Source organism: Gobius niger (genome assembly GCF_951799975.1).
Source record: "Gobius niger genome assembly, contig: SCAFFOLD_159, whole genome shotgun sequence".
Lineage (NCBI taxonomy): Eukaryota > Metazoa > Chordata > Actinopteri > Gobiiformes > Gobiidae > Gobius > Gobius niger.
Window position 1 is genome coordinate 18,384 of NW_027639086.1, and position 18,383 is coordinate 36,766.

Here is an 18,383-nt window from a genome sequence, read left to right on the forward strand (position 1 = left end):
TCTGTCAACAGAATCATCACGTCTCAATATGAGCCCTATGATCAGGGTCCAGGGATCTAATTTCACAAATAAATGTCAATTTACATGAAATAAGATGCCCCGCCCCCCTCGTTTTAAATACCTTTGAAGCAAACGGGGAAACGGTGGCGCAGAGAGTAGAGCGGGTCGTCTTGTGATCAGAGGATTGGCGGTTCGAATACCGCAGGTACACCGCCGCTGCTTTGTCCTTGGGCAAGACACTTCACCCTCCTCGCCTCCAGTGTCTGCCTACACCGGTGTATGAAAGAGTGAGTGAATGGGTGACTGGCTCCTTGATGTTAAGCGATTTGAGTGCTGAAAGCAGGTAGAAAGACTCTATAAACATGACCATTTATTTACCACTTAAAGACGACTCAAATGAAGGATAAATCTTAACTTCAGTCATTCTAGCTTTTTGGCAGTGTACAATGTCAATAATACAGTGGAGGGTTAACTATAGCAATTATTTGTTTTTGCTGTTGTACTGAAATGTATTGTGACACTAGAACCAGGGTTAACCAACCTGTGACTCTCGTTCGGTTTAGTGAAGGTAGCGTCACATGCAGGTGAGAGCGACCACCCCCATCAGAGCAACAGCAGCACCAGCAGGGCCCTGGGGAACACAAAAACAGCATATTAATCATGGAGCAGTAGCATCTGGGCACCTCGCTCAGAACCGGCATGTCTCACCTTTAAGAGGTCCAAAAGGTGGTCCAGAAGGCCCGAACAGGTTCAACTTTGTTAGTCCAGTAGGTGTTGGGCTTGAACAGACTCACATTTGGCTGTGCGGTAGATGGTGGGCTTTAACAAAGTCATCTTTAGTCAAGCGGGAAGTTTTGGGCTTGAACAGACTCATCTTTAGGTCGTGCAGCAAACATACAGCGTTTCGCACTAGTGGCTCGCAGACCGAGTGTAGCAATAGCGGCTGAACACCACAGCAAAACATGAACAGACCGAGTGTAGCATTAGCGGCTCAGCACCACAGCAAAACATGAACAGACCGAGTGTAGCATTAGCGACTCGCAGACCGAGTGTAGCAATAGCGGCTCACATACCAGGTCTAGCATTAGCGACACAACACTACAAGAAACATGAACATTAGCAACTCTACACCACAGCAAACATGTACATTAGCAACTCTACACCACAGCAAACATGAACATTAGCAACTCAACACCAGCATGAGTAAATCAACACAAGCATAGGTGAATCATGGATGAATGTAGGGCTGCACAATGTATTGCAAAACATTTATCGCAGAATTCGTTGTAATCTCTCGATCGCGAGAAGCCACAATCTATCGCAACATTACTGAAGATGGACACATGTATTTATTTTATTTCCCTGGCGCAAAACAAAACGTTTTCCTAATATTTGTCTCATCAATTAGCTGAAAAAATAAATTGTAATATTGTGCAGCGCTACATCTATGGATGGAAATGGATGAGGTCAATGTGTTCATGTAGAAGGAGGTTGTAGAGGAGAGAAGTAGCAAAGTGACAGAGTCTGGGGTACAGGTATATGGATGTGCGTATGTTTGCAGAGGATGTATAATATTAACGTAGTCACTCACCAGGGACGTCTTCATCAGACGCTCGTCCAGCAAAGTTGATGACAAAGTATATACAACCATAATGGGGAGAAGAGAGGTGAAAGGAGGGAATAGGAGGGCAGAAAGTGACAGTGTGTGTTAGATTGTATGGATGTGTGTAAGTATGCAGAGAGCAAGAGCGAAACCTAATCCTACCAGCAGCATCAGCAAATCAACAGCAGCACCAGCAAACCAGCAAACCAGCAAACCAGCAAACCAGCAGCCACTCACCAGTGACGTCTTCATCAGACGCTCGTCCAGCAAAGTTGATGACAAAGTATATACATCCATAATGGAGGAGAAGAGAGGTTGAAGGAGGGCGGAAAGATAGTATGGATGTGCGTAAGCAGGCAGTGAGCAAGAGCGAGCCCTAACCGTACCAGCAGCATCAGCAAATCAACAGCAAAATCAACAGCAGAATCAGCAAAACAGCAATCAGCAAATCAACAGCCACTCACCGGTGACGTCTTCATCAGATGCTCGTCCAGAAAGTTCATGACAATGTGTATGCATCAATGATGAGGGAGAAGAGAGTTTGAGGGAGGAAAGTGTGTTAGAAAGACAGTATGTATGTACGCAAGTATGCAGAGCGAGAGCGAGCCCTGACCCTAAACCTACAGCATCAGCAAATCAACAGCGGCATCAACAAACCAGCAGCCACTCACCGGTAACGTCTTCATCAGATGTTTGACTCCAGCAGAGTTTACTCACCCTGTGCTCCTCTTGTTAGAAAGTCCTCAGTCCGTGATCCAGCGCTGGATTGAAAGAAAAGCATTGACTTCTCAAAATCAAATGACCTCACCAAGCCACCACTTGTAATCTAGAATAATAAAGAGCACAAATGTGGACCAGGGAAGCATTTTTCTATAGGTTAGACTGAACCTCTTAACCCCCACCTGAACCATAAGCAAACAGTCAAGATTTAGTTTTAGGTAAAGCCGACGTTGAAAAAATGAGCTCGGTTCAGGCGGATGGTAAGAGGTTAAAACTTTGCATCGTTTTATTTTAGAACCTACAAAGAGTAACACAATTAGATTTCACTGAGGGCAATGTGGGTCAGTGATTTCACGGGTCGTTCTAGCTGCAGTTTACACATGTCTTTGGAGGGTTAGGGAGTTTGGTTTAATGATGCTGTTTTCAGTTGTGTGAAGTAAACAACACTAAAGTGGACAGAAAGTGGGAAAGCAAACAAAGAAATGGCGCTGTACAGCTGAATGGTTCTGGAGTTACAAAACATCTTCGGGAGTTTGAGAGTTACTAAACTTTGAGCAGCAGAAACAAGGAGTTCTTTATGTCCTCCTCCCTGTCCACAGGAAAAGGTTTCTTCATTTTTTGCGTGTTGAAGTTAAAGACACGGGTGTAAATGAAAGCAGGTAATGATCCTGACTACGTGAAATTCTCAGAGCAAGTCAAAAAAACTGGGCCTCTGCCGCCCTGCAACCCGTCACAAATATTCAGACAAAAATGGCCACCGCTTTTTTGGTTTTATTTCAGAAACCTCCTCATAAAAGGCTCTGTTTGGGTGGACTGAAGTTTAAAAGTAGCTTTTCGCTCTTACCTGGAGTCCTCTGGAGTTGTGGACCGTGTGTTTGCTCGCGCTGAGGGCGCGGCTCCCGCGCAGGTGTTGCCTCCACCACTAATTAGTCTGATCTGTTTCCTTCCATGAAGAGGTCAGTCCTGCCTTCAGAATAAAAGTGCACTTCCTGTCTGACAAACTTTCACAACAACAGCACAACACTAGGCCGTCGCTAAACCATCTCCCTGCCATAACTCCAAACATTTCCCCGAACCCCAGCCTGGATGTGTGAGGACCGGGCTGGAAGTCTTAGCTCCAGCCTGGGGGTGTTTCCGGACGAGCTATAAAAGCTTACAGCACCTGGTGTTCCCAGGCGGTCTCCCATCCAAGTACTAACCAGGCCTGACCCTGCTTAGCTTCCGAGATCAGACGAGATCGGGCGTGCTCAGGGTAGTATGACTGTAAGCGCTGGAGGAAGGCGCTTGGGGCGGTTAGATAGAGAGTGCTGCCCTGGTGGCGGTGGTCCCTGGCCAGGGTTAGGGAAGTGTTAGGAGGTTCCGCCAAAACAAACGACATGGTGCGGTTCGGCTTGAGCCCCCGGTCACGGGGATGCGCTTGTCCGGTCTGTGCGCCTCTTCTCCCGGAAATTATTCCCAAAGTCCAGGTTCAGGACCACGGACAGGTCACCGGAGCCCGGCCGAAAAAACATGGAAATAAATTCATAAAAATTAGAAAAAGACCAAATTCAGTCCGGAACCATGGCCTATGTTGTAGGGGGGAGCCCCCCGGACATGCCGGTGCCAAAGACGAGCCGATCAGAGGCCGTTAAAGGCTCCTGCTCCCGGTTTGAAAGTACGGAGCGAATCGGTCTCGCCTTTGCCCCCGGTGCGCACACGGAGCGCCGGCTTATTCTTTTGCACCCAGCACACGGACGGGTCCGGGAGACTCCCCCGAGCGCGGGGAGGCCTTTGCCGGGGCTCTGGTCCTCTCCCGGGCGGAGCAATCGCCGTTTAACCGCGGTGGAGAAAGAAATCGGTAAAAATTAGAAAACGGCTTTAAATCCAAAATCGAGCGGCACCTTCTGGACGGGCAGGACCGCCCAAACACGTCGGTGTGTTCTGCCGGGCTCTAGGCCTCTCCCCGGGGGAGTTATTCCAGGTTAGGGCCAGGGTTAGGGTTAGGTTTAGGCTTCGGAGCTGGGGCCAGAAAAACCACATGGTCCGGACCGGCTCGAGCCCCCGGTCACGGGGATGTGCTGGTCCGGTCTGTGCGCCTCTCCTCCTGGAAGTTATTCCCAAAGTCCAGGTTCAGGACCACGGACAGGTCACCGGAGCACGGCAGAAAAAACATGGAAATAAATTCATAAAAATTAGAAAAAGACCAAATTCAGTCCGGAGCCATGGCCTATGTCGTAGGGGGGAGCCCCCCAGACACGCCGGTGCCAAAGACGAGCCGATCGGAGGCCGTTAAAGGCTCCTGCTCCCGGTTTGAAAGTACGGAGCGAATCGGTCTCGCCTTTGCCCCCGGTGCGCACACGGAGCTCCGGCTTATTCTTTTGCACCCAGCACACGGACGGGTCCGGGAGACTCCCCGGAGCACGCGGAGGCCTTTGCCGGGGCTCTGGCTCTCTCCCGGGCGGAGCAATAGCCGTTTAACCGCGGTGGAGAAAGAAATGGGTAATAATTAGAAAACGACTTTAAATCCAAAATCAAGCGGCACCTTCCGGACGGGGACAACTGCCCGAACACGCCGGTGTGTCTGCCGAAGCGCTGGGCCTCTCCCCGGGGGAGTTATTCCAGGTGAGCCCCCCCCCATTCATTCTCTATGGAAAATCCGCTTTACCATGGGAATCTGGACCGCATTTTGGCCTAAAAACGGCAGTAAACGCTATTTAATCCGAATATAAAGTACTTAGTCTCATAGAGAGTTAGGGTTAGGGTTAGGGTTAGGGGTTAGGCGTTTGAAAAGGGACCCATCTATGGTATGAGACCGGTTTTGTACGGGCCATTCCCCTGTCATGGTACCCCCTAGTCCCGGAGGCATTCCGGTCCGCCCTCCTTCGATATTGGACACGAGTCCAGCCAGACTCGGCCATTTTGTCAACTTTTATTGGTGTGTTTATGGCCAAAAGTCTGCCTGGCCAGGTTAGTACGATTTATGGTTTTATTAATTAATTTATTATTTATTTAATAATGTATTTATTTATGAATAATGTATTTATTTATTTAGAAGCAAAATGAAATGAAATAGTATTAACAAAAGAGGGAAAAACAAAATAGAAATGGCGTGCTTGTGCGCGACGTTTCGACTGAGATCAGTCTTCTTCAGGCTTCAGCACGCTCTAAAATATGGGTTAGGGTTAGGGTTAGGGTTAGGGTTAGGGTTAGGGTTAGGGTTAGGGTTAGGGTTAGGGTTAGGGTTAGGTGTTTGAAAAGGGACCCATCTCTGGTATGAGACCGGTTTTGCACGGGCTAGGGTTAGGGTTAGGGTTAGGGTTAGGGTTAGGGTTAGGGTTAGGGTTAGGGTTAGGGTTAGGGTTAGGTGTTTGAAAAGGGACCCATCTCTGGTATGAGACCGGTTTTGCACGGGCCATTCCCCTGTCATGGTACCCCCTAGTCCCGGAGGCATTCCGGTCCGCCCTCCTTCGATATTGGACACGAGTCCAGCCGGACTCGGCCATTTTGGCACCTTTATTGGTGTGTTTATGGCCAAAATTCTGCCTGGCCAGGCGAGTACGATTTATGGTTTTATTAATTAATTTATTATGAATTTATGTATTTATTTAATAATGTATTTATTTAATAATGATGTATTTATTTATTTATATATTTATGAATAATGTATTATTTATTATTAAGGTATTATTTATTTAGAAGCAAAATGAAATAATATTTATGAAATGAAAAAACAAAAGAGGGAAAAACAAAATAGAAATGGCGTGCTTGTGCGCGACGTTTCGACTGAGATCAGTCTTCTTCAGGCTTCAGCACGCTCTAAAATATGGTGGGGTTAAAGGCAGCAGTCTTGCAGTCAGGTGTTGTGCACATGTGGAGAAATGAGAGAGGAGTGCAGCTGCAGGGCCTTATATAGGCCGCATGCTCCGCCCTCTGGAAGACGCGGAGAGGGTATCAGACAGACAGATTAGTCAATTGTAGTCCTATAGTATCTGTAGTAGCTGTCACAGTAAACAAATGAACTATTTATGAACATGTTTTTTTTGTAAATGTATTGTTTTATTATTTTTTTATTTTTTTGTAGTTTTTAATTATTTTTTTTATTTTTTTATGTGATTTTATTAAATATTTAAGCAAAGTGAACTGATTCTGTCCTACATGGAATGCAATAAAATAATTCCACCGTACCGGCATACATAGAAGAGTTATTTCAATCAATGTTAAACAGATATAATGACATGAAGGAAAAGAAATATAATTTTAACAAAGTCATTGTCAGATGGGTGATTCCCATGTCCTATGTTCCGAATGTCTAGGTTGGATGTAAACACCTACAAGTTATGCATACACCCTGTGTTTTAAGGTTAGGCAAGAACCCTGTGTCCTTAGGGTTAGGGTTTGGGTTAGGCTTATGCATATACTCTGTGTCCTTAGGGTTAGGCAAGAACCCTGTGTCCTTAGGGTTAGGTTAGGGGTTAGGTTTGGGTTATGCATATACCCTGTGTCTTAAGTTTAGGCAAGAAGTCTGTGTCCTTAAGGTTAGTAAAAGAACTTGATAAAGGTTAGTTATTAAAGAAACGTTTGTTTAGTCCTTTAGGATGTCTCGTGACCAATTGTCTAATCCATTTGTTTTCTGCCTTCAAACGCTCTCTCTCTGTCCAGGTGGAAAGTGACTCCAGACCTGCAATGCGAACTGTGTGATTGCCAGGGAGAAGAAAATGTTTAACAAGAGGACTGTGGATTTCTTTTCGGTGTCGTATGTTGTACCTGTGTTGTGTGAACCTCACTCGCAGTGTGTTCCCAGTTTGACCTACATATTGTTTGCCACATTCAAAGCAAAAAATTAAGTATACACAATTAGCTGAATGTGGGGAAAACTGCTGCTCAAGTGGGAATATATGACCCGTGTGGTGACTTTTGACAAACTTAAGATGTACAAATGTGTCAATGAGAGAAGTAGGTTTTGTGAAGGTTTGAAGATTTGGTTTCAAGGTGGCTGACACCAACATTTGTTTAAGATTTAGATTCTTCTTAAAGGCTGAGATTACTGAATGAGTGGGTAATAGACCCTGCTGTGTTATATAAGAATTAAAGTTGTCCTTTAACCTCTTATTTAGTTTAAGTCCTGGAGTAGAGTAAGTTGTAATGAGAGGAATAATATTGCCCTCCCTCACTTTAGGTTTATTTTTATATGATTTGAAACATTGTCTCAGGAATGATCGACTATAGCCTCTGCCTCTAAGTGCTTTAAAAAGTATTTTAGTTGCATGATAAAATTCTGCCGACCTGGTACAAATGCGTGAAAATCTGGTAAGCTGCGACTTGACTAAACCTGCAAATGTACTTCGAGGATGGAAACTGGATTTATGCAACAATGCGTGTGTATCTGTAGCCTTAAAATACACTTTAATATCAACTTGATGTGACACTTCAAAAGCGGGCCCTTTGTAAACTGTGGTATCCAGAAAGTCCACTGAATCGTAACTCTTTGTGTGTTGAATTCGAATTGAAGGATCCAAAGTGTCCAATATTTGTAAAAATTGTTCAAACTCTGATTCCGAATCCACCCAAATTCCAAATATATCATCCAAATAGCGTAAATAATGAACAGGTTTCTTGGGGCACAGGGCCAGAGCTTTTGTTTCCCACTCTGCCATAAATATATTTGCATAAGCAGGAGCAAAACGCTTACCCATGGCTGTTCCTTTAATTTGCAGATAGTATTTCCCATCAAACTCAAAATCATTTTTTGTGAGATTAATACGTAACAGTTGTAAAAGTTCCTCATCAGGTCTGAATGGATCTGGGTATTTCTTAAAGATGTTTCTAACTGCTTTAATCCCAGCATCAATTGGAATATTGGTGTAAAGTGAAACAATATCGATGGTGAAAAACAAGCCTCTAGGAGGAACTTGTAGTGCTCTAACTGATTCAATAAAGTGCTTTGTGTCTTTAACATATGAGGGATGTCTGGTAGAAAGTGGTGTTAGATAGAATTCTATATACTCTGCTGTTGCATATGTATCACTGCCACAATCTGATACAATCGGTCTGCCCGGTGGAATCACATGAGGGACTGTCCATTTTTCTTTTTCTTTATGTATTTTTGGTAACATATAGAAGCGTCTGACTCTTGGCTCTGGAGGCCCTTTGAGGTAGCGTTTTTGTTTGGCTGTTATAAATTTCTTGTGATGTAAGGAGTCCAATATTGCGTGAACCTGTGGTATTGTTTCTGTGTGAATGGGTTGGTTTAAAGGCATATAATAGGTTGCATCTGCTAATTGCCTTTTGGCTTCATATACATATTGTGACCTGTCCATAATAACTACTGCATTCCCTTTATCTGCAGGTTTTATAACAATGCTTTTATTCTGTTTTAGATCTCTGAGATCCCGCAGGTCATCCCGCGACACATTTGGAACTTCCCTCATCCGAACAAAACCAGTTTTGAAAGATATCCTATCCTGTTTACGTAAGACTGCCAGCTCTGGGGGCAGTTTATCGGGGGGCGGTCTCCAAACCGAAGGTGGCCGAAATCTGCATGATAACATGTTTCTATTCATTTGTCTTTGACTGTTTTTGAAAAATAATGCCAGCTCTATTCTCCTATGATAGTTTTGGATATCATATTCAAACTGAATCTTTTGATCCTTGTGTAGTTGATAGGTCGGAATAAAAGTTAAGCCTTTTTCTAATAGTTTCAATTGTGTTAGTGAGGGACTAAATCCCGTACACAAAACCACAACATTGTTGGCTTCTAAACCCTCAACGCCCCTCTCTCTTATGTTTGAGGGGGTGGGAAATTTAACTCTTCCGCCCAGTGTTTAAGCATGTTCTGGGCTGTACCCCTTGTCCAATGAATGTCATCTGCTCTGGTCTCAAAAAGCTCATAAGAAAGAAGAGTCAAGTGTGCCATGTTACAGCAGATATGATTGTTTAGCGCGGTCAGATTGGCTTGGTCTGTTTGAGGAAGGTTCCTAGAATAGTTAATCAGTGGTATGTAAACACTAGCTTCTGGAAACTGTCTTTTGGCTTCTCTCACTGCAGTCTGAAGCTGTTTGATTGATGTGCCCCTAGGATCCTGATTCCTGGAATTAATGCCAAAAGACAGCACAATCTTGCGGACATCTCCCTGCTTGAGGGCCGTATTCATTAAGTGGGCGGCATTCAAGAAAGTTGCACCTGGATAGCTGTCAATCTGTAAGTCTCCATACTCATGGGAAATTATTCTGCCAACATTTGAATCTCCTATTATCAGATTAGGTTTGGTGACATGTAAAGCCCAATCACGTTTCTTTCTGTTTGTGTGTATGTGCTTTGTGACATTGAAGGATCTGCCATGGGTTGCTGGTATTGCTGCAGAATCGTCCTCCCCTGGAAAGAGACCAGTCATCAATTCATCATCTGTTGGAGAATTGAACATCACATCCCATTCATCCTCCTGCTGCTGTTCCCTCTCCGCCGCTGCAGGCGGGGGGCCTTGAGGCGCTTGTTCTACCGCTGGAGGAGAAGCAGTGGCAAATGTCTGCTGTGAAGAAGAGGAGGAAGATGAGGGACCATGTATCCCATCATCAAAGGACTCCTCTCTTACAACATTTGGATTGTTATTTTTCCTAAAGCGAACCTGTCTTTGATCCAAAGCTGCATGTTGTGGAGGAATTTCAATAATGTCAACCGCCTCTGTGGTCCTGCTTGGACCTGGGAGCACCCCTGTTTGGGACTGTGAGTGCGGGTGTACATCAGTCACCAGTGCAGCATTGTCTGAAGCAATCGGGGAGGGGAGAGAGTCCTGACTTTGTAACTCATGTATGTCCCCCTGTATGGGTGTACTTGTCCCCACATTCTCCCGTGGCGCTTGAGGTCTGACTTCAACCCTACATGTTTGCGTGCCAGATGTTCGAGTGACAGGAGAGGCAGGGGAAGGAGCAGGTATAGCCGTCCTAACCTGACGAGGAACTAATATTGGTCCCGCGTTTGGGCCTGTCTGTGGTCCATGCACCTGTGCGCGGACCTGAACTTCAGCTCTCTCATTGCGCTCTGCCTCCTGAAAACAATCTGCAATAAGGTTTCTGGCCTGATTCAGAGTAGCATTAGTCACTTTTGGTAAATTGCGTTTCACCCAGCGTTCTGCAACTGCCAGCGCTTCTGGCCAGTCTATGTAGGATTGCCTTTCCATTTGATATTGAAGATCTTTCAGAACTGTCTGGTAATGTTCCTCTAAGGCCTGTTTAGTAACATAGCCCCAGTTTTTGGCATTTCCCATGAGAATGTGTAGAATATCATCCTGAGCCAGAGCTGGCTTGATGCTCTGAGCTAGCTCTTTCACTTTCCTGTCAATCATGTTGTTGCCTGATCCATTGTTTTCATCCATCAAGTTATTCAGATGATGTTGCACTTTGATGGAATGGTGCATTAAGCGAATGGCCCTTGCTAAAGCTGGGTCTGCCGCTCTACGGATAAGACCATCTTCACCGCGTGAATTACTGCGGGCACGAAAACCTCTGGACCAGGCTCGTTTCCGAGAGGGATCCCTGAAACGAGGCCTAGAATCCCGGACCACGTCCGCGTAGGATCGTGTTCTGGACTGATGACGGCGAGTACTTCTGACATAGGGAGGCGCTGGCGGATCAGGTGTTTGAAAAGGGACCCATCTCTGGTATGAGACCGGTTTTGCACGGGCCATTCCCCTGTCATGGTACCCCCTAGTCCCGGAGGCATTCCGGTCCGCCCTCCTTCGATATTGGACACGAGTCCAGCCGGACTCGGCCATTTTGGCACCTTTATTGGTGTGTTTATGGCCAAAATTCTGCCTGGCCAGGCGAGTACGATTTATGGTTTTATTAATTAATTTATTATGAATTTATGTATTTATTTAATAATGTATTTATTTAATAATGATGTATTTATTTATTTATATATTTATGAATAATGTATTATTTATTATTAAGGTATTATTTATTTAGAAGCAAAATGAAATAATATTTATGAAATGAAAAAACAAAAGAGGGAAAAACAAAATAGAAATGGCGTGCTTGTGCGCGACGTTTCGACTGAGATCAGTCTTCTTCAGGCTTCAGCACGCTCTAAAATATGGTGGGGTTAAAGGCAGCAGTCTTGCAGTCAGGTGTTGTGCACATGTGGAGAGTCTGTCGAGAAATGAGAGAGGAGTGCAGCTGCAGGGCCTTATATAGGCCGCATGCTCCGCCCTCTGGAAGACGCGGAGAGGGTATCAGACAGACAGATTAGTCAATTGTAGTCCTATAGTATCTGTAGTAGTCGGTGGGGAGTCCTTGCCTCAAGTGGAGGAGTTCAAGTATCTCGGGGTCTTGTTCACGAGTGAGGGACGGATGGAGCGTGAGATCGATAGACGGATCGGTGCGGCGTCAGCAGTGATGCGGTCGCTGTATCGGTCTGTCGTGGTGAAGAGGGAGCTGAGTCGGAGGGCAAAGCTCTCGATTTACCGATCGATCTACGTTCCCACCCTCACCTATGGTCATGAGATTTGGGTCATGACCGAAAGGACAAGATCGCGAATACAAGCGGCCGAAATGAGTTTCCTTCGCAGGGTGGCTGGGCGCACCCTCCGAGATCGGGTGAGGAGCTCAGTTACCCGGGAGGAGCTCGGAGTAGAGTCGCTGCTCCTTCACGTCGAAAGGAGCCAGCTGAGGTGGCTCGGGCATCTGTTTCGGATGCCTCCTGGTCGCCTCCCGCGGGAGGTGTTCCAGGCATGTCCTAGTGGGACAAGGCCTCGTGGAAGGCCCAGGACACGGTGGTGGGACTATGTCTCCGAGCTGGCCTGGTGTCGCCTCGGGGTCCCCCCAGAACAGCTGGAGGAGGTGTGTGTGGATCGGGAAGTTTGGGCATCTCTGCTGAGACTGCTGCCCCCGCGACCCGGCCCCGGATAAAGCGGAAGAAAATGGATGGATGGATGGATGGTATCTGTAGTAGCTGTCACAGTAAACAAATGAACTATTTATGAACATGTTTTTTTTGTAAATGTATTGTTTTATTATTTTTTTATTTTTTTGTAGTTTTTAATTATTTTTTTTATTTTTTTATGTGATTTTATTAAATATTTAAGCAAAGTGAACTGATTCTGTCCTACATGGAATGCAATAAAATAATTCCACCGTACCGGCATACATAGAAGAGTTATTTCAATCAATGTTAAACAGATATAATGACATGAAGGAAAAGAAATATAATTTTAACAAAGTCATTGTCAGATGGGTGATTCCCATGTCCTATGTTCCGAATGTCTAGGTTGGATGTAAACACCTACAAGTTATGCATACACCCTGTGTTTTAAGGTTAGGCAAGAACCCTGTGTCCTTAGGGTTAGGGTTTGGGTTAGGCTTATGCATATACTCTGTGTCCTTAGGGTTAGGCAAGAACCCTGTGTCCTTAGGGTTAGGTTAGGGGTTAGGTTTGGGTTATGCATATACCCTGTGTCTTAAGTTTAGGCAAGAAGTCTGTGTCCTTAAGGTTAGTAAAAGAACTTGATAAAGGTTAGTTATTAAAGAAACGTTTGTTTAGTCCTTTAGGATGTCTCGTGACCAATTGTCTAATCCATTTGTTTTCTGCCTTCAAACGCTCTCTCTCTGTCCAGGTGGAAAGTGACTCCAGACCTGCAATGCGAACTGTGTGATTGCCAGGGAGAAGAAAATGTTTAACAAGAGGACTGTGGATTTCTTTTCGGTGTCGTATGTTGTACCTGTGTTGTGTGAACCTCACTCGCAGTGTGTTCCCAGTTTGACCTACATATTGTTTGCCACATTCAAAGCAAAAAATTAAGTATACACAATTAGCTGAATGTGGGGAAAACTGCTGCTCAAGTGGGAATATATGACCCGTGTGGTGACTTTTGACAAACTTAAGATGTACAAATGTGTCAATGAGAGAAGTAGGTTTTGTGAAGGTTTGAAGATTTGGTTTCAAGGTGGCTGACACCAACATTTGTTTAAGATTTAGATTCTTCTTAAAGGCTGAGATTACTGAATGAGTGGGTAATAGACCCTGCTGTGTTATATAAGAATTAAAGTTGTCCTTTAACCTCTTATTTAGTTTAAGTCCTGGAGTAGAGTAAGTTTTAATGAGAGGAATAATATTGCCCTCCCTCACTTTAGGTTTATTTTTATATGATTTGAAACATTGTCTCAGGAATGATCGACTATAGCCTCTGCCTCTAAGTGCTTTAAAAAGTATTTTAGTTGCATGATAAAATTCTGCCGACCTGGTACAAATGCGTGAAAATCTGGTAAGCTGCGACTTGACTAAACCTGCAAATGTACTTCGAGGATGGAAACTGGATTTATGCAACAATGCGTGTGTATCTGTAGCCTTAAAATACACTTTAATATCAACTTGATGTGACACTTCAAAAGCGGGCCCTTTGTAAACTGTGGTATCCAGAAAGTCCACTGAATCGTAACTCTTTGTGTGTTGAATTCGAATTGAAGGATCCAAAGTGTCCAATATTTGTAAAAATTGTTCAAACTCTGATTCCGAATCCACCCAAATTCCAAATATATCATCCAAATAGCGTAAATAATGAACAGGTTTCTTGGGGCACAGGGCCAGAGCTTTTGTTTCCCACTCTGCCATAAATATATTTGCATAAGCAGGAGCAAAACGCTTACCCATGGCTGTTCCTTTAATTTGCAGATAGTATTTCCCATCAAACTCAAAATCATTTTTTGTGAGATTAATACGTAACAGTTGTAAAAGTTCCTCATCAGGTCTGAATGGATCTGGGTATTTCTTAAAGATGTTTCTAACTGCTTTAATCCCAGCATCAATTGGAATATTGGTGTAAAGTGAAACAATATCGATGGTGAAAAACAAGCCTCTAGGAGGAACTTGTAGTGCTCTAACTGATTCAATAAAGTGCTTTGTGTCTTTAACATATGAGGGATGTCTGGTAGAAAGTGGTGTTAGATAGAATTCTATATACTCTGCTGTTGCATATGTATCACTGCCACAATCTGATACAATCGGTCTGCCCGGTGGAATCACATGAGGGACTGTCCATTTTTCTTTTTCTTTATGTATTTTTGGTAACATATAGAAGCGTCTGACTCTTGGCTCTGGAGGCCCTTTGAGGTAGCGTTTTTGTTTGGCTGTTATAAATTTCTTGTGATGTAAGGAGTCCAATATTGCGTGAACCTGTGGTATTGTTTCTGTGTGAATGGGTTGGTTTAAAGGCATATAATAGGTTGCATCTGCTAATTGCCTTTTGGCTTCATATACATATTGTGACCTGTCCATAATAACTACTGCATTCCCTTTATCTGCAGGTTTTATAACAATGCTTTTATTCTGTTTTAGATCTCTGAGATCCCGCAGGTCATCCCGCGACACATTTGGAACTTCCCTCATCCGAACAAAACCAGTTTTGAAAGATATCCTATCCTGTTTACGTAAGACTGCCAGCTCTGGGGGCAGTTTATCGGGGGGCGGTCTCCAAACCGAAGGTGGCCGAAATCTGCATGATAACATGTTTCTATTCATTTGTCTTTGACTGTTTTTGAAAAATAATGCCAGCTCTATTCTCCTATGATAGTTTTGGATATCATATTCAAACTGAATCTTTTGATCCTTGTGTAGTTGATAGGTCGGAATAAAAGTTAAGCCTTTTTCTAATAGTTTCAATTGTGTTAGTGAGGGACTAAATCCCGTACACAAAACCACAACATTGTTGGCTTCTAAACCCTCAACGCCCCTCTCTCTTATGTTTGAGGGGGTGGGAAATTTAACTCTTCCGCCCAGTGTTTAAGCATGTTCTGGGCTGTACCCCTTGTCCAATGAATGTCATCTGCTCTGGTCTCAAAAAGCTCATAAGAAAGAAGAGTCAAGTGTGCCATGTTACAGCAGATATGATTGTTTAGCGCGGTCAGATTGGCTTGGTCTGTTTGAGGAAGGTTCCTAGAATAGTTAATCAGTGGTATGTAAACACTAGCTTCTGGAAACTGTCTTTTGGCTTCTCTCACTGCAGTCTGAAGCTGTTTGATTGATGTGCCCCTAGGATCCTGATTCCTGGAATTAATGCCAAAAGACAGCACAATCTTGCGGACATCTCCCTGCTTGAGGGCCGTATTCATTAAGTGGGCGGCATTCAAGAAAGTTGCACCTGGATAGCTGTCAATCTGTAAGTCTCCATACTCATGGGAAATTATTCTGCCAACATTTGAATCTCCTATTATCAGATTAGGTTTGGTGACATGTAAAGCCCAATCACGTTTCTTTCTGTTTGTGTGTATGTGCTTTGTGACATTGAAGGATCTGCCATGGGTTGCTGGTATTGCTGCAGAATCGTCCTCCCCTGGAAAGAGACCAGTCATCAATTCATCATCTGTTGGAGAATTGAACATCACATCCCATTCATCCTCCTGCTGCTGTTCCCTCTCCGCCGCTGCAGGCGGGGGGCCTTGAGGCGCTTGTTCTACCGCTGGAGGAGAAGCAGTGGCAAATGTCTGCTGTGAAGAAGAGGAGGAAGATGAGGGACCATGTATCCCATCATCAAAGGACTCCTCTCTTACAACATTTGGATTGTTATTTTTCCTAAAGCGAACCTGTCTTTGATCCAAAGCTGCATGTTGTGGAGGAATTTCAATAATGTCAACCGCCTCTGTGGTCCTGCTTGGACCTGGGAGCACCCCTGTTTGGGACTGTGAGTGCGGGTGTACATCAGTCACCAGTGCAGCATTGTCTGAAGCAATCGGGGAGGGGAGAGAGTCCTGACTTTGTAACTCATGTATGTCCCCCTGTATGGGTGTACTTGTCCCCACATTCTCCCGTGGCGCTTGAGGTCTGACTTCAACCCTACATGTTTGCGTGCCAGATGTTCGAGTGACAGGAGAGGCAGGGGAAGGAGCAGGTATAGCCGTCCTAACCTGACGAGGAACTAATATTGGTCCCGCGTTTGGGCCTGTCTGTGGTCCATGCACCTGTGCGCGGACCTGAACTTCAGCTCTCTCATTGCGCTCTGCCTCCTGAAAACAATCTGCAATAAGGTTTCTGGCCTGATTCAGAGTAGCATTAGTCACTTTTGGTAAATTGCGTTTCACCCAGCGTTCTGCAACTGCCAGCGCTTCTGGCCAGTCTATGTAGGATTGCCTTTCCATTTGATATTGAAGATCTTTCAGAACTGTCTGGTAATGTTCCTCTAAGGCCTGTTTAGTAACATAGCCCCAGTTTTTGGCATTTCCCATGAGAATGTGTAGAATATCATCCTGAGCCAGAGCTGGCTTGATGCTCTGAGCTAGCTCTTTCACTTTCCTGTCAATCATGTTGTTGCCTGATCCATTGTTTTCATCCATCAAGTTATTCAGATGATGTTGCACTTTGATGGAATGGTGCATTAAGCGAATGGCCCTTGCTAAAGCTGGGTCTGCCGCTCTACGGATAAGACCATCTTCACCGCGTGAATTACTGCGGGCACGAAAACCTCTGGACCAGGCTCGTTTCCGAGAGGGATCCCTGAAACGAGGCCTAGAATCCCGGACCACGTCCGCGTAGGATCGTGTTCTGGACTGATGACGGCGAGTACTTCTGACATAGGGAGGCGCTGGCGGATCAGGTGTTTAAAAAGGGACCCATCTCTGGTATGAGACCGGTTTTGCACGGGCCATTCCCCTGTCATGGTACCCCCTAGTCCCGGAGGCATTCCGGTCCGCCCTCCTTCGATATTGGACACGAGTCCAGCCGGACTCGGCCATTTTGGCACCTTTATTGGTGTGTTTATGGCCAAAATTCTGCCTGGCCAGGCGAGTACGATTTATGGTTTTATTAATTAATTTATTATGAATTTATGTATTTATTTAATAATGTATTTATTTAATAATGATGTATTTATTTATTTATATATTTATGAATAATGTATTATTTATTATTAAGGTATTATTTATTTAGAAGCAAAATGAAATAATATTTATGAAATGAAAAAACAAAAGAGGGAAAAACAAAATAGAAATGGCGTGCTTGTGCGCGACGTTTCGACTGAGATCAGTCTTCTTCAGGCTTCAGCACGCTCTAAAATATGGTGGGGTTAAAGGCAGCAGTCTTGCAGTCAGGTGTTGTGCACATGTGGAGAGTCTGTCGAGAAATGAGAGAGGAGTGCAGCTGCAGGGCCTTATATAGGCCGCATGCTCCGCCCTCTGGAAGACGCGGAGAGGGTATCAGACAGACAGATTAGTCAATTGTAGTCCTATAGTATCTGTAGTAGCTGTCACAGTAAACAAATGAACTATTTATGAACATGTTTTTTTTGTAAATGTATTGTTTTATTATTTTTTTATTTTTTTGTAGTTTTTAATTATTTTTTTTATTTTTTTATGTGATTTTATTAAATATTTAAGCAAAGTGAACTGATTCTGTCCTACATGGAATGCAATAAAATAATTCCACCGTACCGGCATACATAGAAGAGTTATTTCAATCAATGTTAAACAGATATAATGACATGAAGGAAAAGAAATATAATTTTAACAAAGTCATTGTCAGATGGGTGATTCCCATGTCCTATGTTCCGAATGTCTAGGTTGGATGTAAACACCTACAAGTTATGCATACACCCTGTGTTTTAAGGTTAGGCAAGAACCCTGTGTCCTTAGGGTTAGGGTTTGGGTTAGGCTTATGCATATACTCTGTGTCCTTAGGGTTAGGCAAGAACCCTGTGTCCTTAGGGTTAGGTTAGGGGTTAGGTTTGGGTTATGCATATACCCTGTGTCTTAAGTTTAGGCAAGAAGTCTGTGTCCTTAAGGTTAGTAAAAGAACTTGATAAAGGTTAGTTATTAAAGAAACGTTTGTTTAGTCCTTTAGGATGTCTCGTGACCAATTGTCTAATCCATTTGTTTTCTGCCTTCAAACGCTCTCTCTCTGTCCAGGTGGAAAGTGACTCCAGACCTGCAATGCGAACTGTGTGATTGCCAGGGAGAAGAAAATGTTTAACAAGAGGACTGTGGATTTCTTTTCGGTGTCGTATGTTGTACCTGTGTTGTGTGAACCTCACTCGCAGTGTGTTCCCAGTTTGACCTACATATTGTTTGCCACATTCAAAGCAAAAAATTAAGTATACACAATTAGC